At 39.1% G+C, this 25487-nt stretch overlaps 1 protein-coding gene across 11 annotated transcripts in view; it reads right to left on the bottom strand.

Moving 5' to 3' along the window:
- JAK2 (Janus kinase 2) overlaps nucleotides 1–25487 on the bottom strand; it is a 95986-nt gene that overhangs the window by 51470 nt on the left and 19029 nt on the right. For 2 of the 11 annotated variants that reach the window (XM_069001708.1, XM_069001698.1), the window contains exons 3-4: nucleotides 10804–10891; nucleotides 3490–3635 (exon numbers count right to left, since the gene is read on the bottom strand). The gene's annotated coding sequence lies outside the window, so the exon portion shown is untranslated. Of the gene's footprint in view, nucleotides 1–3489; nucleotides 3636–9645; nucleotides 9796–9942; nucleotides 10599–10803; nucleotides 11238–11899; nucleotides 12090–25487 lie in introns of those variants that run through there. The other 9 variants (XM_069001703.1, XM_069001707.1, XM_069001702.1 and 6 more) reach the window with 8 other exon arrangements.

The following is a 25487-nucleotide window of genomic DNA, read 5'->3' as shown; positions in this document are numbered from 1 at the left end:
GATTCCACATAGCTACCACCTGGAATTCCGCATGAATTCTGCATGAAAATAGGTCTAAACAAGACAATTATAAAGATTTGATTTTTTAGAATCAAAGAATGGTTGGGGCCACAATAAGGTCCCCCTGATGCCTCCTTCTCTTTGAGCTGAGCAAGCCCAACTGTCTTAAGTTTTTCCTCACGGAAGAGGCACTCCAGCCCTCTGATTGTTTTTGTGGCCCTTCTCTGGACTCACTCCAACTGGCCCACGTCCTTCCTTCGCTAGGGGCCCCAGAGCCAGACACAGGACTCCAAGCATGGTCTCACAAAAGCACAGCAGAGGAGAAGAGGATCACACCCCTTGACCTGCTGGCAATGCTTCTTTTTATACCATAAAATTGGTTTTCTTGGGTGCAAGTGCACATTGCCAGCTCATGTCTCATTTTTCATCCACCAGGATCCCCAAGCCCTCATCCATAGGGTTGGTCTCAAATCCATTCATCCTCCAGCCTGTACTGATCCTGGAGATCATTCTAACCCAGATGCAAGACCAGGTGCAGTTGCTCTTGTCAAACTTCATGAAGTTCCCCTGGACTCACTTCTCAAGTCTGTCAAGGTGCCTCTGGATGGTGTCCCTTGCCTCAATCCCTTCAGCTGCACTAGTCAGCTTGGTGTCATTCCCAAACTCACTAAGGGTCTGCATGTCACTGCTGAGATATTGAATGGTTAATAAAGATATTGTACTTGAAAATTTAACTGTTTAAGTTAAAAATATTTTTATTGTTTTGCATAGGCTTATGTGTTGCAGCGGGGATACTGCAACACGCCTATATCAAACCAGGAGTCCCGTGGAAAAGAAACATATATATACGGACGGATTCTTGCTAGATGTTTCAGAGATGTTTCTTATGAGTATTACATTCTTAATGCGTTTTTTTCAACAGCTTTTCTGTGTATTGAACTACGTTCCTTTGTCATAAAAGAGCTGTTCGAAGCATGTTTTGGGTTGGTTTTTTTTAAAATTTTCTGTTCCTAACTGCAATTACTTAAGAAAGCATGAGTGTGTGAATATTTAATGTGGGCTAAAGATGGTGTGTGCTACGGAAATCGCAACAGTTATAACAGCAGGAAAAAAGACTGAACACCTTAAATAAGGAAAACATTAACTTCATGAGTTACGAGATGACAAAAATATTCAATTACACAAACGAGGATAAAACTGTGTACCACTATGCTAATTCTGGGGGAAAGAGAAAAGAAAAAAGACACTATCACCAAGTGAAAAATGCACCCTTTTACTTCCCAAACTAAGCAACACAATCATAGATATACAAAAATTAATGCCTAGATGCAAATGTCATTCATTACATTTCTTAAGCCCTTATACAGGGGACATATGGATTCCCTGTGTCTCATTTACAGAGCCAGACACCTTTAAATGAGAAGATATATGCTTTTAGCTCCAAAAGTAGCACAGGTAACAGGTAGGTGTTTAACTAAAGAAAAAAGCATCTGTCTTAACAAGGAAATACTGGTTTTTAGAAGAAAATAACCACCACATTGCTAGAAACATTACATTTAAAAGATTTCTCACTACTTGTGTCAATATTATGCAAGATGTAAATGTTTGTGCTCTACAACATGCTTTTATAAAACATTTCACAGCTTTAACCCACAGCTTTAATTTCCACAGATGGCTGTCTTTAATTACTACAATAGTTTTCCCAATATACTCCAATATTAATCCTCTACCTTCACCTGAACTGACAATCTTTTCATCTTGGTCACTTGGCATTATGTCTGTCCAACACTGAATGGAAATATAATTTGTAAACCTAACTGAAAACCTGGCCAGTTTCAGAAGCGTACTAAACACACATACTTGTGCCTACGTCTCCTTCATAAAGTCTGTATTTACAACATATTTGTCCTTTCAAAAAACTCCCATCACTCCCTCTTTGTTTCAGTATAAAAAAACCTCAATAAATCAAGAAGGGAACCTTGCTTAATCACACCTAAGAATATGAAATAGCAATAAAATGCAGTAAAAAATGTAAATACTGTAGCAGAATATTCTACTCCATTCTATTTGTTGCACTAATTTCAAAGGTTCCATGTGACAATGTGAAAAAATCTCAAGAGATACTATTTGTAAAATTGTGTCATGACTTCAAATTAAATAATTTTCAAGTTTCAAGTTTGTCTTTTATATCAAAGTGCAGACAAAACAGATTAAACCAAGAAATATTCCTACATCATTCTCTTCACTGAAAACAGAAAACATTTTCTTGGCCTCTATCATGTAACTAAAGCAGTTATATGGACAGAGCCTCACATTCAAAGTAACTGAAACACAAGGTCCCCACTTGCTGGTGGTGTAAAAAACAAAACAAAACTGCTTTCACCTGTATGTCTTAGCAGAACAAGTCTCCAGTTGAACACACTTGGTTTTCCCTGCTTTGCTCCATGTAGAGACCACTATACTAGCACAACAGAAACATTAAACATGGCAAAAGAAAATAACTGCTGTTGATCCAGAATACTTAAAATACAACCTATTTTCTGATGAAGTGAAGCATTTTGAGACTAAATATACTGGGAGACAAAAACCAGTTTGCAGAACACACTGAGTATAATTTTCTGGGTTACACAGATTTGTTCTCATATCGCAATTCAAAAGAATTTCTGTGTTTCTGTAACGAATGTGAGTAATTCTCACAGCTGCATGAACGGATTTAATATATTGAGAATGGGACTTTTGTAGATAAGTCAATTGGTACCACAAAGGTATTTGTTTGGCACAAAAACCTATACCAAGTCCACACACATCTTTAAGTGGATGTCTGACATAATGAAGACACAACAAAAAAAACGGCCTACCCAATTATCCATGTAATAAGAAGGATTAGGTAACAAAATCTGAGATATAAAGATGATCTTTTGGAGATGAAAACCACTAGCTGTGAAAGATGTGATTCTGGTATTGATGAACAGATTATTTGGTTCAACAGGATTATTTTATGTTCCTAATCCAGATAATATAAGATTAATCATTCCCTATATTGCTCTAACCGCAATCACCAGCATCTATGACAGAATATGTTCACATACAATTCTCTGTTGATGTTTGTTCCTCCAGCACACCTGAAAATTATTTTCACCAGCCACACTGGGCTGCAGTAATTCATATGGCTCTTTTTAAGTGAGCCATCAAGAAACTGGTAAATGAGATGGAAAATAATGACTTATGGAAGGCATTTCACTAAAACATGGAGGACATACAAAATTCTCACGATTTAATAATACGCAGCATTCACAGCCTTCAGAAGATTGTTTTTCAACTTACGGGTTTTTTCTTTGGTGGGGGGGGAGCATTTGAGGCAATAGGTGGCTGTTGAAGGGAAGCCTCTTGAGCCAGGGTCTTTAGCCATACCACTTCAAAGGTACAACTTCAAAGGTTCAAAAATGAGAGCATCCTCTCACTACAGATAAATCCCCAACAGTTAATTACCTTTCTATCACTTGAGAGATCTCTGTATTAAATATGGGAATGATGAAGCCCTTTAAATAAGCATGTCACAAGCCATCCACTTGCTGCAGGAATCCACAGAAAGTCAGACAAAGCACGCACACAGGCAGAGGTGGAACATAATGTATCTGCAATAAAAACACAATATTAAAAAATGTTAATGGCTGTGAACAATACATAATGCATGATTATTGAAGAATTCAAATCTGCATTTAGATACAGACAAAGTGATCGCCTCCTATCTTATTTGCCCAAATTCCTGATATCTTTGACAAGAACTTTTTTAACCTAGGCTGTCTAAATTACAAAATTTAAAAAAAAATTAAACCACATTTTTGGTACTGAGACTGCTTCTCAATTCTAGCAAGAAATTGGCATAGAAGCCACATAACTGACTTCAAATGTAATTACCAATTTTTCTTTGCACACATGTTTTTCTTTTCTGTGAATACAGCATCAGTTTATGAAAACTGCTGATAACATTTCATGAAGAAAACAGAAATGAAAAAGGAAAAATAATCACAAAAAGAGACACGGAATGTTCACTTCATGTAGCAATGTCCCTTTAGCCACAACCATTAATTCTGTTTGAAAACTGACAACATCCACTCATTTCAATTCATGTGGAAGACCAGCTGATTTGTAGCAGGAAGGGCAAGGGCACACCCACCCTTGCTCTCTTTGCGCAACACTTCTGTGGTTGCAGGAAACCCTATTTGAAAGCTCTTAAGCACAACAGCAGCTTCCTGCAGCAGTGAAAAAATATATACGTTCCCTTTGTGACCCTCCCAACACAGGAAAGTGCCTGATAGAGAATCAAAAATTAATTTTAAAACTGAATAAAAAAGGGGGGAGGGGGGGAAATACCGTGGAAGTTGAAGGGGGGCAGAATTCAGAATGGGGGAACTCTTCAAGTTTTATGTTTGTCCCTGAACAGGAGTGAAGATATCAACACAGCTTCCTCAGTGCCATGTGCTGTGTTGACTGAGTCTGTCATGAATACCACACTCCCTCCCTTCTTCCCTCCCCAAAAAAGAACCCATCTGAATGAGCAGTTCTCAATTCAGCTTCTTTCCCCACAGAAGTCAAACTGATGGCAATGATTAGTGTTTCTCCTCTTGCAAAATTAGCTCTAGAGAGAGACACTTTTGCCTTGCTTGGACAGCTATGTATTTTGTATGCACTTCCTCCAAGTGCTTCAGATCATACCAGCATCTTGATCTGAAGGCCAGCAGAGTCAGTGCAAGTTTTCCCAGACCTGTGTTGAAGTGCCAGAGGGAGAGAGGAAGGGGTTGTCTGGGGGAGAGCCGTCTATCTCTGACCTACTGAGCACACATTCCATGCACACTGATCTGAGAGCACAACCTTCAAACAAAGCAGAGAACCACCACCTGTTCACACAGGTTTCAGATCAAGGGGCACTGTGGGTATTCTAAATTATTTTCTATTTTGAAATACTGTTCCATGCTCAGGACTGCCTACCATTCATAATTCCCCATCAGGTTCCTGACTTAGAGCGAAACTGCATGAAGATTTTATCTGACTTTTTAACCATGTAGTTTTTCCACAAACCCAGCAAAATAAGGATTGCAACATTTTGAATAGCCTCAGTGACACTGCATCTTCCATTTCAAAGGCAAAAAATCAATAAAGCAGCCTAATATCAAGTCTATTCTTCATATGACAAACAAAAATGACTGCTTGCTTATGAAAGGGCAGCTTACAGCTGTGAACAAGAAGCATGGAAACTCAGAGATTAAAAACTCCAAGCTGAAGAGGTTCATATAACATATTTCTTTCTTTCTCTCCCTACCTTTTTTTTTTTTTAAGAGAGTCAACTACTTTTTCTTCAGCACACATTTACTGACATACCCATTTACAGGATCTGCATCAAGGCCTTATAAAACTATTCAGTTCACACACTTTCAGACAGTCAGTTTCAGTCAGTCTCATCTGACACAACTTACTCTTTCAGAAGCAGAGCTGCTGTACCAATCTCATAGTGTCCCATCTTGTCAGTGACCTAGCTCCCCCATTTCCTCCTTCCCTCTATTTGTTCAAGTCTGCACCAGCTTACATTTCTGGTAGCTGCAAGGATTTAAATGCCCAGTTCCAAAATTAACTTAAGAGTCTAATGAATCTCAGTCAAAATAAATTAGTCCATCATCTCCAAGTTGCCACTGTCTGCAAAGAACGCAATACAGAATTTGTTATTTCAACAAGCCTTCAGAATTGCTATAAATACAATTAGTGTTTGTGCCTGTGTCACAAACTACTCAGTTTACTAGTGAAAGAAGAAAGATCAAGCAGCATTTTCTATTGACAAGCAAGGCCTTGAAGACAGGCAGTCTCCCAACAACTCAATATGTTTATTGCCAGTAAACCAAAGATGACAGCAATGAGCATCCTTTCTATCTGCTTATACACACATCCTTCTTTAAAGGAATTTGAATGAACATCAATAATGAAAGCCTTCACAAGTGATGGTGGGTAGGTGGTGTAGCAGGATGCTCTGCCTGGAATGGAGTAATGGAACTTGAACAATGCCCTATTTTCCAAAGCTATCCGTGGTGAACTAAAAGGGGCATGTCATGCTACTTTTGGTGTTGAATTATGCTAAAACCAGTCTGACTCATCAACACCAAAGTTAAACATCCTGATAGTGAGGTGAAGATGTGGTAGATATGGTAAAGCATCCTCATCTAAAAATGCTAAGGTGACACAGTTGGCCTGGATATGACTGACAATCACTTCACACTATAAGAGTCCAGTTCCACTTTCAAACAGGTTCTTTTAACATATCCCTTCTTGAAGTGTGTGTGGAGTTTCCTCCCTTGGGTAAGGATACCCCTCTACTCATCCAGGTTAAGTGAAACAGATTTGTCCACAGTAGGTGCTATAGGTAAGTAACATCCATCTCTACTTAACAATTTTCAGGGGGTTTCTTTGCTAGCTTTAATAGAATGGCTTTAATATAATTGCTTTGACATAGTACACTATACTATCCTAATTTAGCTTCTATACTGGATAGTAAATAATTGTCATTAAGATCTTTATGTCTAATCATTTATTATAGTAAATAATTCATTTTTATATAAATATGTCTGGTTTGCCTTCCTTAAGCCTGCGGAACAAAGTTGTACAAAGGTTAATCACAACCCTATAATTTCTTAGACTTAAAACTGTTAGTCTGGGGCTAAGATTGGATCCAGCCACACTAAGGTCCTCTCCAAGAAGGAGATTAGAAGGCAAGGGGGTCCTTTCTGCACCTCATGACTCAATGGGAGCTTCTCTAATTAAACCTTGTCTGAAGGTCTCACTTGACAGGAGATAAGGATTACAGCAAAGTATCACAAAAGTGCTAAGACATCTTACATTACTCAGTAGTAACAGAACATCACAAGGTTCTAAAGGGTATTAGGTATCTTGTTCCAAGACCACCAAAATAAAGTTTTTCCCTCTAAATCCAAACTAAGAAAAGAAGTCAGTCAGTTCCCTGCTTCAAATTATTTTAGCTAGTTTGTCTGATTTCCGCTTAACATGTATACTTTGTATTTAATTACAGCTCAGTTTGAATACACAGACAAAAGAAGCACAATTAAACTTCTCATAACGTGCTCAGCATGGCTTGTTATGCTACAAAAAGTTTAAAATCTTAAGAAGATAACAATATTGAAAACAATTCATATTCTGCATATACGACGTGGTATCCTTGCTAATCTGGTCTGGTTTTCCTTGCCTATGCAGATTTGTTTTGGTGGGTTGCTTTAAACACAAAAGTATACTAAATTCAAGGAACCAATACTGACAGGCAATAAAGTACTGTATTGTTAAAACATCACCTTGTACAGAACAATTGCTTTTTAATGCACCAACAAGAGGTTATGAAGTCTTTGTTCAATCAGAACATGCCACATCAGCTAGAATTTCACAAAAAAACTCACATCAACAGATTCATGTATTTTCAATACATATTCATGCGAAAACATTCACCTGACTAACTTTGTCAAAATATTCAACAATACCTTTAAGAATACTAAGCAATCTGGAAAATCTGAGAACTCTTTTCCATTTTTTGGATAACAGGTGTCAAGTTCATAAATAAAGTTAATCTCTAAACTATGTTGTCTTTTCTCAGGTAACATTTAGTCTGACCTTAAAAACAGCTTTCACGAAAGTACAAAATACTGTCCTAAAGCATATTCAAAGAAGTTTACTGAACAAGGAGTGTGTCTTCAGTTTTCATGGTCATTTTTCTAATATGCTCTGCCTATTGTTGCCTGGCCATGAAGTAAAGCCACACAAGAAAACAACTGCTCCTACAAGAAACAACTGCAAAAAGTTAAGTAACTCCCAAGGAGGTTTCCCGTTTTATCAGCTTTATACTAAGAGCACACAAGAATTTTTAATACACCAAAATTTGAATGCATGTAGTAGCAAGCAATACATAAGAAAGGTGACAGATTAACATAACAATGACAAAACATGCCAAAAAAAAAAGGTAGAAAAGCAAAGATAACATTTGCCTATAGTTTTCACTTGGAAAACCACTACCAGTATCCATAATTCAGTCCATGAACTTTTGCGTAAGGAAAGAACAATGATCCTGGCCTGAGCTGCTTGCATGACACACAGGGACTAAGTGGATAGAAGCTGTTAGTATGAGGATTATGACCTTTCCATTCTGATTAGAAATTTAAAAATTGTGATTTCTAAATTCTTCACAACAGAATGAAGTAATTGCTGTACTTATTACAGGAAGAAAACTACCTGGGCCTGCTGTGAGAAAATGAATGAATACCACATTCAGGTAGAAGCCTCAACACCACAGTAACCTGCCAAGTAGGTGAGTTACCAGATAAGTAATCAAATCAAAGACCTGCCCACAAGCAACAGCTCTGTTTAGATTCCATTAGAACTTTGGCAGAAGCTGGTCCATATGTGCAAAACATTTCAGTTTCACCATGGTGATAAATTTCAGCAAGTCTATTTCATCAGAAAATTTCCAAGCAATTCAAACGGTTGCCTAATCATTTGGCACAGATTCTGTCCCAAGACAATGGCATCTGAGGGTCTTTAGTCCATTCAGAGACACCATTACCTGCATATCTTTATATGCACGGAAAACATAGGAAAAATAATGATAATGGGTCAGGAAGACTGTTTGCATGAAGCATGTGAAAAATATCACCAATTTACCATTATTCCCTTATGTATCTCTCAAATTCTTCTAAAGTGATGCAATAAAAGATGACAGGACCAAAATTAGGACTAAGTGATATTTCCAAAAGTATGCCACATCATACTATACACTTTATTAACTGTACTGAAAACCGGATACTGTTTAATAGCTCAGATCATGGGAAAAAAGTTACTTACTAGAGCACAGGTCTTCCTTAATTGATTATTTGATTTCTTTCAGAAAGACATTAAATAGGAATTGCCAATATTCCTGCGTACATGGAGGAAATTAATTCAAAGTAAAAAGCAGGATTGCTTGCTACTGGTCTCATTCTGCCTGGTTGGCTTTTGGTTACAAAAAAATAGTGAACCACTTTTCTACATTGAACAATCAAAGCACCAGTTTCGACATAAGAAAAACTACCAATGCTTTACGAAGAAGTTAGGAGATGATAAAAAAAGGTTCAATTAAAAAAATAACATTTTGATGTTGAACAAATATTCCAACAAACCACCGAAGCAAAAAAAAAAAATTCTATTAAGGGCATTTTTGTTAAAAATACTGTCTTGGGGAAAACCCTTCAACAACCTCTAGAGAATATGTAAGAGTTACAGCTACACTCATAAGTTAAAACAAATAGTGGAAGTGCAAACAAAAGCAAAAAGTACAGTAACAGCAAAGTAGTCTGTGAAATTACTTGGCTTTCTTAAACGTTGCAAGACTGAGGCAGCAGGGAAATGATGCTGGAAGACACTTTTGAGGAAAGCTAGCTATTCTTTCCCAAATGCAGTTCCTGCTGTCATAACTGAAGAGGGATTTGTGAAAACACGAACCAGCATTTGCCGCTACAGTACCACAGGGCCAAAGAATAGCATCAGCAGTTGCAAAACAGATGTCGGTCTACAGATGCTGTCAAGAACCGCGCAGGCTAGGCTAAGCTATCAGAAATCACACACATTTCATGCTGCAGTCAGTGAGTGCTGAAGAGTGGCACAGTAGACACCAGCTGTATCACAATGGAAAAGGTTTCAAACCAGTTAACTCTTCTCTCAGCCTTCTGCGGCAGGCAGGGGTTTCCCAGGTACATTCTGTTTTTAACAGCTTAACTGTGGAATAGAGAGAACAGAGAACAGCCAAGACCCACCACTTGCCTTAGTCTGGTACTTCTAAAAGACATCAGACCTTTGACAAAGTTCCTTATTCTCTCCCACTAGAGATAAGCTCTGGAGTTCCAAGTCTATAAAAAAGATTACCTTCTAAGCAAACAGCAACACAACAGTTTCATCAAGCAGAGTTATTTACTGGTAGAAATTACGTGGTTCTCTTCCCCACAGAAGAAAAAGAGTTTCTCACAGCAAACATTTCAGCGAGGAAAACCAGTTACAACTCTTTCCAGTTGCCACTGGCTATTAGTATAAATTGCCCTGCTTGCATTTGTTCAGAAGCTTTTTCCAAGAGCTGGATTTTAAAAAGTTAAATTCTTTTGGACTTTCCTTCTGAATTCTGTCATCTGTTTTCTTGCACTCTTATCTCACTTCCCCAGTCTGACAACTTCCCTCTTCAGAGCTTAGTAAAACTTCTGCTTCTACAGTAACTGACACGTGTTTACACTACATGCAGGAACTCAAGAAGGCTGAAGAGCTAGAATTTTCCTGAGCAGAAGGGGAAAGGGCAGTGATACTACTAAGTCTCCTCTAGGCAAGTAGGAGGAAAACAGAAAGGGGAAGAGCCATTATAAAGACAAGAAGTGTAAAAACGTGTTTAAAAACATGCTTTCACCTTCATGGTTTATTTTGTGGCTTTTCTCTTTCAACACAGATTGCATTTAGTAACATTCAAAAAAAAAAAAAAAGACAAAAGAAAAAAAGAGAGGGGAATGAATGAAAGACCCTGATTCCTGTCCAAGAATCAGAACAGCTTAAGAAAAAAATCTGTTACTCAAACCTCAAGGACAGTTTACGGAAATTTGCAGTCACTTAAGTGAGAAATAATTCCATGAAACAGTATCACTAGGTCTTTTCATTCAATCGTTCTAGGTGAAACAGTGCCTCCAGCTTCAACTCCAGAATATCATGACTGAAACTACTAGTTTCACTAAACTTCTAAATACCTACCTTTAGAGATTAAAAGTACTTTCACACTCGGCCATACACAGTAAAGTATCATGGAGAATAGAATCATAACCCAAACCAGCTCTTCTGCCTACAAAAAAAAAGAAAACAAAACACTGTGTTCTCCACGATGTTACACTTGTAAGATGTCACCCCTGCTGCTCCCAGTTTCATAGGTTATTTGGCTTCTTTCCTCTCCCAGTTTACATCATCTGACAAAAGCAAAGGGTAAAGTGGTCTTGGACAAGAAAATTGCAGTAACAGGCTGCGTGATAAAACATGCACGACCTTGATTCCTGTAACATTTTTTTCTGTGAAAAAAATGGGGAAAAACAAGCCCAGTAAATCTGAGAAAGAGACATCAAAAATGTGAAAACATCTGGATGAAGGAACTATTCCTACGCCAGCTACACTATCTGAACAGAATCTGGAAACATGTGCTTCAACAAATTAGCTCTTTGCAGAAATAAGTGTCAGCATGTAAACAGGATAACAGTTAAGTCAGAGTGAATCAGCAAACTCTTCCAAACAGCCAAGAGCAATAGATGTCAGTGTCTCCTTTAGACTCTCCAGAAATACCTTCTTCAGCCCACCCTGCTTTTTTAGCTTCAGTTTAGAAACTGTATATCAAAAGGTCAGATCTAATGCAAATTTCATTGCACAAATTCCCTCCTCAAGGAGTGGGGGATTCTAGGGGATTTTGCTGTCACTGCCCGCCTTCTTCCTCATCTTTGTAAAAGTGCCTGAAGTCTCGTAAAGGAAACCAAGCTAGCTCTTTACAATGACACATCAGTTACAGGAACCCGGGACACTAATATTATTCACAAGTGCTAACCTTTGGTTATAGAAATTATAATTCTATACAATGCAATCTCTATAAAATGTCTTACATTTTTATTTAAGTTTTCTTTAGTATTACAGAAGCAGCTAAAAATCCAGGTGAGAATAGAGCCTGAACTTCTCAGCCAGCTAATACCAAAAAAACACCCTGCTGTAAAAAGCACCCACCCCCCCACCAAAAACCAAGCAAACAAACAAATAAAAAAATCCCCCAGAAGATCCCGCCAAAAATCCACCCAAAGGAAAAGCCAACACAAACCCACAACACTTCTCTCCCTGCTCTCCAACTTGGATCCGATACAGTGTCAACAAGACCATGACTAAGTACTTTTATAAATCCTTAGAGAATCAGGGCCTTGTCACATAAAAAGAAACAACAAAACACAAAGAAGACCATCTGAGACATACAAGCAACAATTTGAGATATACAAGCAACTGCCACAGAAATATTTCAAATCAAATGATTTCTGCAGAAGTTTAACTAAATAGTAAAGTCAAGACTATATAAATGCATTCACAAGCCTATCAAATAATGATTCATAGTTCAAATACTGTATCAATATCAATATATAAATCAATTTTATATCAATATATAAATATTGTAATTATATAGAGATATTTTAACATAAACATTGCAACTTCTTGTTTCTCTTTGACAGAAGAGCTGAAGTATTTTTACAAAAGGAATACATTCTTTTCTTAAACCCTATGTTAATACTTAGTATTGCTGAATAATTTATGACAGCAATGTTGATGTTTTATCTTTATAATTCAGGAAAATGTACTTGCTTGATAGTTTACTTAATGTTTCCTTAAAGATCAATGGCCTGCGAGTTCTCCACTTGTTCCCTATCTGAAATACCAGACAGCTTTTGCAAAGATACTGCACTACATGCTTTGCCAAGATCATGTTATCTCTATAAACACAGATTGTCAGAAAAAATGCAGACCAGAAAACCCAGGGCTCTGAAAGTAAACAAAGGCTTTTCATACAATGTACCACTAGCAGAGATTCTGCAAAAGTCTAATAGAAGTGACAAGGAGAAAGACACATTTAGTTAAGACAAACGTATCTTCACATGTAACATATCAAATAGTCTGTGTTCTCTTGAACATTTTAAAGAAATAAGAGACTGGTGCTTCCCCAAACACTGTAGAAGAGTCAAATTATCATCATGTGCATCCAGTGCTTACAGAATTCTGTTTTGAGTATGATTAAACATTCAATTGTACGCTTCACTTCTGAAGAGAAAGAAAATATTCCAAATAAACTTAGAACTGTCTGTATTCACACTGCCTTTCCCCCAAGCTCTGAAATAAGAATGACACAAATGCTTCTTCATGTTCTGAAACATGGTAAGAAAACCGCAGTAGGCAAGAGCATGAAATTTGTGCCCCAACAGACTAAAAAGATCAGACTACCTGACAGACTCAAGAAATAAAGAACAGTGGAAAAAAAATGAACTGTTTAAATGGGATATACAGTAGCTTTAGAATAAATACCTATTTAAAAAACATTTTTTCTCTCAGAAACAAGAGTGTCAAACTACTGAAACAAACAGTCAAGAAAGAAGTAGATTCTGTATTTCCTGATTTTAAAACAAGAAGAGTAGATGCACTGTTACAAAATAGGTTTTAGACAATCCCATGTTACTGAACCTGATGAAGGGAGGAAGAAAGCCAAAATGTCACTGACTAGTCTGTGATATACAGAAGATCAGATAAGAATATAAAGTGCTCTTTTCTGGATTTTAAAATGTGTTGTTACAGATTGTGCTATTGTCAGTTAATTTACGACAAGGCATTATAAAATAAAGATTAAACATTTATAGCACAACAGTATTTAACAACTGGTAAGTTGTTTAAAAATTGTTACACTACAAAATTCCCACTGAACAATTATTTAACTCCTCCTAAACGTCCTTCTGATGACAGAAAACTAGAAAAAAACTCTGAAAACACTGAAGTCTCTCAGTACATAAGTCAACTCCAACAGAAGTTTTGCATCTGAGCCCTGAAGTCTAGGGCTTTCACCCACATTTCAATGTCTTTAGCATTGTGGGAACTCAAAAGTTTTACAGATATATGCACTCAGTAATGTGAATCAAGGCACCTCTCTGCAAGTCCCCACTCCAACTCAGCAATCATACTGTTCCAATCTTGTCTAAAAGCGTTATTTTTCCACCCACTTGTGGATAGGACATTTGAATCTACCTAAGGTGATCTGTTCAAAATCTAAGATACTCCATTCTCTAAATTACAGAAGAAGGACTTTTTCCTAGATCAATCTCAAACTTACAAGCCACTTCCGTTTTCTACAGAACTTTTCAGCATATGCTGCACACTTATTTGCAGCTTCACCTCAGCTCTGATGAAATAAGAATTTCACACCTCTCGCAAGGTTTGGAACAAGCTGTTGCACAGAAACATGCACCCCAAGAACCACTTCCCAAGGCAAAACAGAATGTGACTAATGCAAAGTTGACAAAAGCAAGCTGTGACCATGATGCAATGAAAAATCCAGCTAGGCCCCCAAAAAATGCCTGTAAAAGATACCGCAGACTTTTTGACACTTTTTATTTCATTGAATGCAAACAATTAGATAGGCTGGAGCCAAGTCTAGAATACAAGTGCACTACAGTTTAGTATCGCCAAGTTTCTTCGTTACTCACAAAGTATTCTGAGTAAGACTTGTCTCCATCTGAACTAGTTGCTCTAAGAGGTAGGGTTTTGTACACACATTTTCAGGTACAAGAAATATTGCTGAAGCCCACTGAAACAAACTACAAGTTTAAAACCAGCCATGGTCTCTCCTCTCTTTATGCATGCTTTGAGCTCCTTAAGATATTCCTAAACAAAGTACAAATCAGTAAAAATACTAGTAGATCTTGGATTTGCTAAATATATATTCCAATTAGGAAACAAAAGCCAATTAAAAATCCTAGGCAGGAATTAATGATGTTCGAATGAACCACTTCTGACCAGGCATTCTAGCACCTATAAATAGACATCCCTCATTCCTCCGCGGCCCTTCAGAGTTTGCCACATCTACCAGCAAGAAGTCTTTTAAACACCTTTTTTTATTTTTAATTGGTACCTAGTAAGGACTCTGATCACTAGTAAATGCAAGAAACAGCCCACCTACATCTAGACCCAAACTACACATCACAGTATTTGTCTGCCAATCCACCAAATAAAAGTTAATTAAGTTTCATTTCATTAAAGTAAATACAGTCACAGGACAACTACATCCCTTTGACTGCCACACAGAAATGTAAAGAAAACCCCAGCCAAATGACAGAAGTCAGATCAAGGCCATAATTTTTTAGATCCCGGACAGCACTCTTTAGTATCACATTTGGTTAAAAACAAACCTCCACAATGTGGCTTTGTTACAAAAGAGAGCATGCTTCTGTCAGTAACAAACTTAGCCTCAGTGTCATCAGAGCCTGTAGCGGGCTGGGTTTGTAACCAGGCAGAAACACCAATTTAGTGTAGTGGTTTGGTCCAAAATACTCATTACTGTTTACCTCTGTGAGATAAGAATTAGGAGAAAAGCAAAGCAGGCACCAAACCTGAAAGAATATAAAGAAGTTTATTAACAGACCTAAAAGAAGAAAAAAAATCATACCACACCTTCAGAACCCTTCTCCTCCCCCCACCTTCCTCTCTTCTCCCACTGACAATGTAAAAAGACAACCCTTGAGATGTTCAGTCTGTTTACCACTTCCATAATAACCTTGTTCAGTCCATTTAGGAAGAGGAGTTTCTCTTGCCCATGCTATGAAAACATTATCACAGCAAGACAGCCGCCCAGGTTGGTTCTCTGCTCGCACGTGAGTCCCTTCCCCCAACTTGCAGCTTTTCCCGCAACTGCTTTCAAGGGTCCACTCTTGAATTACTGGGGTACAATTTTAAGGTTGAGCCATTCAGAAACAAAAGTTCTCTTGACCCATCTCTGGGAGCATTTCATCTCTAAGAACAGAGGTCCTTCTCCTTCCCTGGGAGCAAAGGGTCCTCCTCATCTTCATCTGTAGGACTATCTCTGGGAGCATCTCTAGGAACTGAGGTCTTCTCCTTTTCCATTTGGAGCAAAAGTCCTCATCGCTTCCATCTCTCCCTGTTCAAATTTCTCATGAAATTACAGCTGCGTCAGCATCTGCCTATCTCAGCGCAGGTGCTTTTGCTCTCAAGTACAAGTTGAACGCTCCACCCCCCACGCCTTCATGAAATTACAGCGGGTACTCTGATACATCATAGCTTTATAACAGAATTTCAGCTTTAAGCATTTCTTCTTTCTCCTCCCTCAGGTTTTCAGCTCTTCACAGCAGCACAAAGGGTTAATCTCACCTAGGCCTTGCAGCTGGAATTTCACTTATCGCTGTTGGTCACATGATCTGTGCCGGACAGCGGTTCAACTTCAGCTGAATCTTGGCCACACTGGAGAGGGGGAGCCGAGCCACTCCATCTGCCCATAGCAGGACTGTGGGGGGGGGGGCCGCAGGTGGAACAGGGCCCATTGGCTCCAGGATGGCCATGGTCCGGCCTGGCCTGGCCCAAGCAGGGCCTGGGCCGGGCCCACTGGCCCCACACGGGACCCGCAGCCACCTGTCCCAGCGCCGGAAATGAGACAGAGCTGTGGGGGGTTTGTCTATTCTTAAGTGTGGATCACAGCGGTGGTCACAACTTTAAGTGGCTTAAAGAATTGTCCATATTCAAACTGGCCAGCTGATAGGTTCTGTCAGATCACAGAGGAAGCTGTAAGCACCCCTTTGCAAGAACATCAGTTCCGAGACTATGCTTGCTAACCCACAACATAGCCCTTCCCCTATTCTAGACATCTTTACTTATTTGCGCAAGTCTGTAACAATGCATAGTACCCTCAGTATTTTCAGTTTCCACTGCAGTTCAGTTCAGATGCTTTACATAAAACACTATCACTTTTCTTACTTTCCAGATCTAATACAAGGGTCTAAATCATTTCCCTAGGTTCCCACTATGAACCACTGGTAGACCAGATATAAATAAAATTCTTTGTTTCATGAAATATATAAGAGAAAAAATTTCATTGCAAAGGAAAATTTATCTCATCATTCTTTTCAAATAAGGTAAATAGCTGAAAAATCTCCAAATTGCTTAAACACTGCAAAAAAAAATCCATTTTAAAATTCAACCCTTATCGTCGATTTCCCCATACAGTTGCTCACATTTCATTTTTCAGTTTTAGTATACAGAGAAAACCTCAGGGAGAGGAAAGAGAAAGAAACTCTCCTGAACACACAGAGTTCAACACAAAAGGCATGAATAAGGAAGAAACCAAATCATACCAAGGAATAAAAAAGCACTGAGGGAAAGATATAGATGTAATATATCAATATATTTAACACCTCACAAAGTAGCACAACACAGTGATTCTGCAAAGTGTTTATTACTTCCATTCTCAATTACTCTTTAGAGTTCAGAAAATATATAATTAGGTAACAAATGTGACACTACTGTGGACAACTCTTTCAAAAGCTGTAGGTGAATTGTTCAGGACCTCATACATGACCAAGATATTCTTCATGCCTACAGCACAAACAAGATCCTTAGCGACTCTGTGGTACTGCTCCACTCCAAATGCCATAACTATGTAGAACATAATGCCCTCTGCATTATTTTGAACAGTCAATAAAACAAACTCACAAAAACGTGCTCTTGTTATTCTTCCATTTGCACTCAGGAATAATAGGTTTTCATTACCCCTTTCCACTCCCCTGCAAACTGTTCAGAAACAAAGATCACCATTTAACACTTGGCCTCATTAACTACAGGCATAAGCAGCATATGTCATCACAATCATATCTCAGGACAGTGTGTAGGCTGGGACAGATTCTACCAGTCACTTCAGAGAAGCAGTCAGAATTGCAAGAAGGGTCTGGTGGGCTGGCCTGAAGGACAGGTGCCTACCAAGCCACTCTACCACTCCCGTTCTGAGCAGGACAGGTGAGAGAAAATAAGATGGAAAACAACTCTTACGTTGAGATAAGGCACTTTACTAAAGCAAAAGTGAAAGTCTGTGCACACATAAGCAAAGACAAAAAAAACCCCCTCTTCTCTACTTCCCATCAGCAAGCAATGTTCAGCCACCTCCCAGGAAGCAGGGCTGCAGCACATGTCGCAGTTGCTCTGGAAGGCAAACAGTGTAAATAACCAATGCTCTCCCTTCTTCCTCCTTTAGATAGCTTTTATATCTGAGCTGACATCACACGGTATGGAATATCCCTTTGGTCAGTTTGGGTCAGCTGTCCTCTGCCAAGATTTTGCCCATCCCCAGGCTGCTGGTGGGAGGGTAGAATGACAGAGAAACAGCACTGATGCTGTGCAGAGCTGCTCCACAGCAGCCAAAACATTGCTGTGTCACCAACACCTTTGTAGGTACCAATGCACAGCACAGCACTATGAGGGCTGCTGTGGGAAAATGAACTCTATCTCAGCCAGACCCAATACAAAGAGTTGCAGCAGTATCTTTTTGAAAAAAAGGGTTATGGCAGTTAAATTGACAAAGGATGTTAGAAACCTTCTAAAATAAAAATAATGTAAGAAGTGGTTCATGAGCTTCTTTTCACCAGGTACAGGCTTTTGGGGACAGCAAGATAGAATCCTTCATCAGAGGAGGCACCCTTCCATTATACTATCTCTTCTGATATGGAAACTTCCTAAAATCAAATTAGCCCCCTCTCAGACCATGTCCTGTTAAGCAACGTAAGCACAGCAGCTGAGTCACACTGAAGATTTGAGATAATTTTATGTGTTTACAGAGTCTCCACCAGAAAGAAGAAAAAGCGTGGGCAACAGAAAAAACAAGCAAATCCTTGAGGGAAAAAACGGAGAGTGAATTGAGAAAGAAAAGACAGTACGACATGTATTAGAAACTGACACAGCAGAACATCAGATCTTCCAGAAAAATCTGAGTACCTCTTATGGCAAAACCCGCATGTTGCTTGAATAGTCTTCAAGTTTAGAATGCTTTACTAGGTCAAAAGCACAGATTCGTATGCCAAGTCTGAGCCCAAACTTCTCTCAAAGGCAGTTGCTCTTCCTCTTTCCCCATACCCATTCCTCCCACCTAAGCTTTCCTAATAAAGAGAAATTCTCCTCTCCTCTCTCATCCACAATTGCATACAAAACCAGGATCAAATTTTAGCTGAAATAACCTGAATGATTTAGCATTTACTCCACCTTGTTTAAAATTAATTAAAAAGTAATTTAACTTGTTTAAACTAATTAAAAGTTCATGGATTCAAAGGCAGGCATAAACTTAATACACACAAGGTGAAATCAATGATTGTGCATAAGCAAATGAAAAAAACTAGCAGGCTGGAGCCTGCTTCATTTTGGTGGGCACAGGAAAACAGCAACTACTGAATGTGACCAGAAGTCTGGATGACATTTAATTCCTAGAAAAATCCAAAAAGAGGAAGGAAATGAAGCTATCCAGCCAAAATTAAGTTCTTCCAGAGCATTGTGTTTTAAACCTTGGAAACGTAACTGAACACAAATGAAAACTTGGGAAGAAGTTTCAACTGCTCCTGAGAAGAAAGTATCTTCTCATGGATTATTTCCTGGGAGGCAGTGACAGGCACCAGAAGGGGGGATATTCCTTGACAGGAGGATTAAGTAAAAGCATGAGTCTCAGTTCAGGTGGAAGATGAAGACAGCGCACTGAGTCACACATGGGACAGAAATCAAGAAAACCAGGAAAACTGTAGATATTTCTCCCACTTTATCCCCTGCACCTCTATGTCATACAAAAGAGTATTTAGGATTCTTCCATTCCCCTCCTATCCCTGGCAAATACTGTCTCTCCTCATCAGGTCCCAGACTCATCCAACTAAACCAATGCTATGTCACTCCCCATCAAGGACACTCCTTTTTCAGGTCTCTTGGGTTCTGTTGAGTCTGCCCAGCATTCCCAGGCTAACAAATCAGATACTGCAGAGCATATGATAAAGAACACTTCCCATACTATGGTTAACAAATTCATTGACTACTCATTCCCATGGTGTCCAAATAACAGCTACATGTGAGCAGAAGTAAGAAGCAGGAATAGCTGATGTTAAAAACATGCCACAGGCTGTTCGGTGCATTCTGTTCCCGTCCCTGCCCCCACTCTCTCCCCCTCCCCATGTACAGGGAAGGAAAAATGATTATTTTAAGCCTTATCAAATATTTATTTGGTCACTCTCCAGGCAGCATTTCCTTATTCCCTTAGTGGGCTGGAAAAACTTGATGGAGGAGGAGATCACATTGCTGAGCTTCAGGGGGTGGTGATTAGGAACTTTAAGCTGAGACTTTCAGTCATTATTTCGCCTTTAAACATGGGGAGGAAACCTCAGAAGTACCTCATGCCTTTCAGCACTACAAGTGCAGCTAATGCCTTTGAGAATTAAAATTACAAGTGCCACCCTCCTATTGCTGACATTTTCAGGCCTTTTTATTATGAAGACAGAACAAATGAAACCTACAAAAATCGTATTTTAAACTGACAGAAAACTAGAGGAAGCAGGAGAAAATACCTCAATGGGAGAAAAAAACCAAAGACCACTGGAGTTGATTTGGGGAAGAAAATAAAAAGGAGAAGGTTCAAGGAGTCTTTCAATAGAGCCCTTGAGCAAGACCAAGTTAACACAGATGTCCAAATTACTTTTTTAATCTTCCCATTGAGGAGTGAGAAAAAAATACCAGCAAAAGTGACTGCTATTCCTTCACGAACTTGAGCCACCATGGCACAAGAGGGCAATGGTAATTTGCCTTGTACCAGCAGGACCAGCGCACTGATTGTCCCCTGCACTCAGCACTGGGGAAGCCACACCTCGAATCCTGCAGTCAGTATTGGCCCCCTTATGACAAGAAGGACATTGAGGTGCTGGAGCATGTCCAGAGAAGGGCAATGGAGCTGGTGAAGGGTCTGAAGCATAAATCCTGTGAGGAGCAGCTGAGGGAGCTGGGGTTGTTTAGCCTGGAGAAAAGGGGGCTCAGTGGTGACCTTATCTCTATATAGTCTCTCTAGCTGCTATGTAAAAGGAGGTTGTGGCGAGGTGGTGCTCAGTCCCTTCTCCCAAGTAACAGGACAAGGGGAAATGCCTCAGGTTGTGCCAAGAGAGGTTCAGATTGGATATAATGAAAAATATTCTTCACTGAAAGAGTGGTTTAACATTGGAACAAGATGCCCATGGAGTGGTGGAGTCACCATCCCTGAGGAGCTCAAAAAAGGACTAGATGTAGCATTTAGTGCTATGGTTTTAGTGGGCATGGTGGTGTTCAGTCAAAGGCTGGATTTTATCTTGGAGGTCTTTTCCAACCTTTATGATTCTACGTCTCTACAGTATGCTTTGCATATTCCTAATCACAGAATAAAGATTGTTTAGTCTCAACTACTGACAAATGTTACCTGTTCCAGAGCCCACTAGCCTTACTGAAAGAAATCAGAACAGTAAGTACCTGTAACAACACAATCCTCCACAAGAACAAAGCAGCTCTAGTCCTTGTGGCTCCAGCTGGGAACCCTCTGATCTGCCACTTTCAAACAGAAGGGAGAGAGAACAAAGTAGCTATGTTACTTCTGTATCACCTGCAACATACAATGAACCCAATAACTAATTATAAGCATCTGGCTTTCTCCTAAGTACATACAAAATAGAATTAAAGAAATAGTTCTGCACAGTCCACCAGCTCACAGGTGTGGATGTCATACCTGTTGAAATTTTTCTTGGGCAGTCTGTGCAAACTTGCTCAGATAAATCAGTTTTGCTTGTTCCTGGAAGGAAATTACATAGTTTTCCACAGAGCTTTTAAAACACCCTGGGTCAGGATGGTGAAGAGGGTTCAGCAAGTTGTGCCAACTGTTATAACATTGGTTTATAAAATACGTCCATGCCAGCCAATTTCTTCTCTAGTCAAACATATAAAATCACTACTATGAGTTTCAATGCCCTAATGAAGCACTGGTGGTCTTGAAGGACAATCAGCTCCCAACAGCTTCTGAAGCAGCTTGCCATTTCCTTGTGGGAGCTTGTGGGAGCTTTCATCCCAATATACCTTGCTTTTGTAATATGAGTCTGAAGGCTGTGCAGCCATACAGAAGTTGAAGAGGTCAAAGCACAGACTGCAGAGAAACAAACCTAGATGTTCAGAAGCACTAAAAGCAAGGGTAACACAATTAGCTGATTCTCACCTGTCAATGCTAAGTTAATATTGGTCTTTCTACAGCATGATTTCTCCGTTACCCTGTTCATTTAAGTTTGAAAAAGGCTCTACCACATTGAACACACAATAAACCCTCCCACAATGTGCACGTGGGATGTTAGTGCATGTTTTACCTATGCAGCTATCAAAGTTAATTAAACATACTTGCAGTACATCTCGTTCCCTCAGTTGCTTTACATACAATCATCATAATATATATGATAGATTTATGGGAAATTAGAGATAGGCACCTGTCTTTAAAATAGTTCCCTTTCTTTCAGTTTTTCAAAAGAATTCAAATTAAAGACAACTGCTTTTCTACTTCAAGTACTTGCCAATATTGCAAAAGTTTTCTTCATTAATATAGAACATAGCTCTACAATCAGTGAAGTATTTTCTTTGTGATCAGTATCACAGCAAGAAACAGTTTATCACAAAGGATTTTGTCATTACTGTCATTATTAAGTTTCCCTAGACTACCAATGTGATGAGCTTGAAAAATTTAATTTCCCTTTAGTACCAGTACGTGACATGAATTTCTTATCGACTACTGCCCAGTTTCAACTGTCTACTGAACAGGAAAAGAAACTGATAGGGTGAAGCCTACTAAGTTCCAACTTACTACTACTTGACACTTCCTTGGATTTTGCTTGCAGTGGTTGCTTGAAGCCCAGTGCCCAATGAAGACATACAACACAACAGCTTTCAACAAAACTTCTACAGATTGATATTCTCTACTAGCATAGACAGTATGAGAAAAATTAATTAGTGTTTATGGTCATAAAATTTTCAACTATGTGAACTTTGCAACAAAGCTAATAAACATGGGCCATATTTTTTGGACAGACATCATCAGAAAGGTATCTTGTTGCATGCATTTTACACTATAGCCTTTGCCTAACTGCATTCCTTTCATACTTTTTTGTTTTTTTGTTGAAGATTCAGAACCAGGATCTTTCTTGATTCAAAAGTTCAATTCCTAACTACTTGCTTTCTTCACCCTTCTCCAGTCTTTCATGTTTCCTGATCCTAATATTCTGAGATGCTACGGTTACTTCTATGAAGGAGTACCAGTAAGTATTTCTGGAACACCTACATTCCACTGCAATTACTGAACAATGAAAAAAATGCTTAGTTCTTCACACTCACTAGCCTACCACTTCTGTTTCTTTCAGCGATACGAACCATTCCTTCCTTCTTTTCCTCAAAGTGCTATCTAACAAATTGTGACACCTCTAAATCCAACCCCAGTTTTCAAATATGACTAGAGAATTTAGCAATTAAGGTTCTTTTACTGTTTTATGAAAATACATTTACAGCCATTTTGGAGTGGCTTTGACTTAATGCACACAAAGCTAACTAGATGTACTTAGTGATCTTTTCCTTTTCTAAGCATTTTTGTGGTTAAGGAATGGTACTCCTGAGTTCAGTGCCCCCACCAGTACTCTCCCAAACCAGACACCGCTCACTTGATCTTCCCTTCCCACTCTGGCAGGATGGTGTTGAGAACCGGAGACACAAAAGGTGACAACCACAGGTTGAGATAAGAACAAGTTACTGGAACCAGCAAAGAGGTAAGAGAATTAACAGTAACAGCAACAGAAGTTCTACCTGTGTATAAGGATGAATTTTACTGTGCAGGTGACTGTGCACAGGAACAGACTGTCCAGAAAAGCTGTGGAGTCTTCCTTATTGGAGATATCCTGCGCCATGTGCTCCACAATGGCCGTGCTGAGAGGCTGGACTAGATAACCCACTGTGGACATCCTTTGAGTCCGTGTCTTTTCTTAGCTACTCAGTGTTTAGCACATCGTATGAATTCAGACTAATTTTCAACTGCCCATAGAACAATTCTGTTACTTGTATTTATTCTCTACCTAAACTACAACAGGCAATTTGATTTTGAGTTAAATCTCTCTCACTACGTCTTTTCCAGGCCATTTGTTGGTTCACTTGTTTCAGAACAGGCATACAGGATGAGACCAAAGGCACACCTAGTTCTTCTAACGGTGCCCAAGAATAAGTGCCCAGAAAAGAGCTTAGGAGCAGAAGAAGCCCACAACAGTACTTTCCCAGGGCAGTTTCATAGTGATCCAAGATTCAGAAACATTTTAAGCCAAGATGAAAAAAAAAAAAAATCACCTTTGTGGTCTTTACAAGCAACACCTGTAAACAACCACCTTTCTCTCTACAACTATCTCAATGGAGGTAGTGAGGTGGGGTTTGGTACCTTCTTTCAGGTAACAAGTGACAGGACAAGAGGAAATGGCCTTAAATTGTGCATGGAGAGATTTAGATTGGATATTGGGAAAAACTGTTTCACTGAAAGGGTAGTCAGGTATTGGAACACATCGCCCATGGAGGTGGTGCAATCACCATCCCTGAAAGTGTTCAAAAAGCATGTGAATGTGGCACATAGGGATATCATTTAGTGGTGAACACAGTGCTACTAGGTTAACAGTTGGACTCAATCTGAGGTCTTTTCCAGTCTTAACGACTCTATGAAAAATTATACAAGTGCTTGTCCCTTCAGACATGAAAATCATCAGACTACAAGATATTAAGGTCCTAGAGTTAAGTTAAAAATTCTGATTTTTTTCTCCCCAAATGATTAACCTTAAGAACATACATCATTCCTCATTTCCATGTAATTTCCTCTGTTTCTTCTAATGTTTCCTGTCTCCATCTTTTCTTGTCACTTTCTACAGTTTTCTTCTTTCTCCCATCCTACTGACTAGCACTCTTCTTCCGTGTTCCAAAAGGGGACGGGAATCAGACAAATTAAAACTAAAAGACAGACAATCATTATCAGCCACTCATGAAATCAACTTCCAAGGAATTTATATCAAACTCAAAGCAGCACATCTGATACGTATTTTCTGACAAGAAGAAAATACATACATGAGCAGTCATTGCATGACCTAAGACAGGTAAGTCATTATAAAATAATAACCCCATACTAAAATAACTGGGTAAACAGCGTAAGAAAGGAAAAAAAAGCAAGCAGGCCATTTCACTCTCAGGAAAGACACAGAATACAGCAGCAAAATCAGGCAGGACTGCAAATCCATTTGGTAAGGACAATGAGTCCCACTGGAACACAACATGGGGTGCGGCAGAACTACCTAAGTTAATTATCTAGAGATCTTTAAAGGATTTGAAGAGGAGGGCAACTGACCCTCTCCAGTGAAGCCTCCTGACCCTTAAGTAGGAAAAGACAGGCACACACTAAAGGAAAAATCCTGGCAGTGCTTTTATAGAGGCATAACTGATTATACAGGCTGACCAGCAGAGAGAGCTGCATGAACTGGAAAGTCTGCATCTCAAATGGGGCACCAGTCAACACAGACCTTCTGGAACAGCAGTAGGGGCAGCATTTAATTAACAGTGTAAGAAACACGGTACGCAGATGTGGTACACACACAAATTGACAGCTCACAAGAGAACTGAACCCATACAAACACATTAGTTCAATTCTCATACAAAAGTGGCAGTCCTCCTGGCAACATACGAGAAGAATGAAGTTATGAAGAGTTCTGAAAAAGATCTTATATGAATGAGGCACTCTTAAAAACATCAACATAATTTACAGTACTGACATACATGAGCTGTTGGCAAAG

The sequence above is a fragment of the Aphelocoma coerulescens genome (assembly GCF_041296385.1).
Source record: "Aphelocoma coerulescens isolate FSJ_1873_10779 chromosome Z unlocalized genomic scaffold, UR_Acoe_1.0 ChrZ, whole genome shotgun sequence".
Lineage (NCBI taxonomy): Eukaryota > Metazoa > Chordata > Aves > Passeriformes > Corvidae > Aphelocoma > Aphelocoma coerulescens.
The sequence above is the reverse complement of the archived record's forward strand: the minus strand, read 5'-3'. Positions and strand labels throughout refer to the sequence as shown.